The sequence below is a fragment of the Rhinolophus sinicus genome, chromosome 6, assembly GCF_057876585.1.
Source record: "Rhinolophus sinicus isolate RSI-liver-muscle chromosome 6, RSI-T2T, whole genome shotgun sequence".
Taxonomy (NCBI): Eukaryota; Metazoa; Chordata; class Mammalia; order Chiroptera; family Rhinolophidae; genus Rhinolophus; species Rhinolophus sinicus.
In genome coordinates, this window is record NC_142506.1 from 35,300,400 (window position 1) to 35,302,559 (window position 2,160).

At 40.6% G+C, this 2,160-nt stretch overlaps 1 pseudogene; it reads left to right on the forward strand.

Annotated features, from left to right (window-relative positions):
• Positions 1 to 209: 209 nt before the first annotated feature.
• Positions 210 to 1,081, forward strand: LOC109438081 (putative tRNA(His) guanylyltransferase pseudogene; annotated as a pseudogene).
• The last annotated feature ends 1,079 nt before the right edge of the window (positions 1,082 to 2,160 follow it).

Genomic DNA, 2,160 nt, shown 5'->3' on the forward strand with positions numbered 1-2,160 from the left:
ATTACAATATTGAAAATATTTGACTTTCTGTCTAATAAAAATATATTTCTCTTTTAACATAGTGGTGAATTCTCTTAGCTATTACTATTATTTTCATATGGTTAGTATAGAAATGAAATGTATAAAATGTAAATGAAAGAAAAATTTAATTATTTAAATATACATCAAATTCTCTTTAAAAACAGATGATGGGGGGTGCAGGGGCAGGAATGTGGGCCGCTTGCAACGTGAAGGTTCATGATTGCTTGGCCTCCGCTTCCATCACTCTAAAATGGTGCCTGAAATTGGGGGCGACCATGGGAAAAAGCAAGTTCAAATACGTGCAGGACTTTGAGGCTGACAACGCTTGCCTAACCCTCTGTTGGTTGGTGGTGCAGCTGAAGGGCAGGAATTTCCATAGGTTTTCTGAACTTCGCAAAACTGAATGAAAGCCGTGGTCTCCACCTAATGACCTAATGTGCCAGACTGTAATGAAACAACTAGAGGATATTGTGATTGCATGTGGACAGAGTAATGAGTGTTTAAGCAGAAAAGCAATTGGTTGAAAAGAAGAACCAGTAAGTGCATGACTCATGTGGCCTCCTATTTCGCCTTCAGCTACGTGTTTTATTGGGGGCATTACTTTGAGGACCAGCCCCTTCTGTATCCCCCAGGCTTTGAAGGAAGAGTTGTGGTGTATCCTAACAACCAGACCTTAAAGGACTACCTCAGCTGGCAGCAAGCAGATTGTCACATCAATAATCTTTATAATACAGTTGTCTGGGCAATGTACAATAGTCTGGACTAACATCAGTACAAGCCCAAGGGAGACTACAGGGAACTCTCAGACAAGAATGAGATTTTGTTTTCTGAATTCAACATCAACTACAATAATGAGCCACTGACATATAGGAAAGAGACTGTGTTGATATGGCAGAAGCTGGATGAAGTCACAACAAAAGAAGTTAAGGTGCCAGCAGAAATAGAAGGAAAAAAGACGGCAGAGACCCAAACCAGGACTAAGTCAGTGCCCTTGCACTGCAATATCATTGGGGATGCTTTCTGGAAGGAACATCCAGAGATCCTAGATGAAAACAGCTGATCCTTTGCTTTTCAATCCTGGCGTGCTTAGCCATGCAATGCCCTCCAATTCTTCTGGCCTTAGGTGGCCCTAGCATCCATACTACTCAGAACAGTGTCCCAGGAGTGACATGCCTCTGGTTGTGAGGGGAACAGGGAAGGAAGGGATGGATAGTAGTGGGGTATCTTGTTCTGCTTTAAGTGGAACACTTTTTATGCAGTGTTGGAATATGGTGCCTTCGGTAGAAGTGCATTTTTAAAAAATCATGGTAGTATTTTTATAAAGTAAGAACTATTAAAAAAAAAAAGATGAAGAGACATCCAATTTTTTACCTCCTAAGTGGGAATATGTCCCTACCCACCTACGGTTGATCCAGGGTAGTGGGTGACACGAGCTGGAGGCTGGGTAGAAAGCTGTATTCTGAGGGGAGTTGGTACTGTGCTGGGTGTATTAGGGGTCTGAGGTATGTGAACTGGAGACTGGGAAGGGGTGGAAATTCAGAAACGGGTAACCAGGATGTATAAATACACCTGAAGTTGGCTTGAGTCAAATGCCAGAGACAGGCAGGCAAGTGAGAATCCTAAACCAGGGAAGCAGCACCAGTGATGATTTTTCTGGGAGGACAGGAATTCTACAAAACGTGTGTGTTAGATAACTTGATATATCTAAGGTGCCCTTAAAAATACAGTACATTGAGTCTATACACTCATTTGAATGTAGAATAAATAAAGCAGAATTGATGTGGATTTCTCTTATTACAAAGAGCTTAATGCATCAAAACCCAGATTTTAAAGAGAAACAAATTGAAGATGATAGTTTATTTTTCAAAAGCATCTCCTATGGGACTCTTTCTCAGAACTTATTTACCTTGGTGGGGGGCACCTGAGAGCTTAAAACAAAAACAAAACAAAAACAAAAAAATCCACCACCAGGCCACACTCCAGAGCAATCAAATCAGAACTTCTAGGGGTGGAGTCTAGGTATTAGTACCTTTAAAACTTCCTGGTGATTCCAGTGTGTGACCTAAGCTGAGAAACATAAATAGTGAACATAACAAATTGAATTCATTTAAATCAAATGCTTTTATGATACAATTTCTT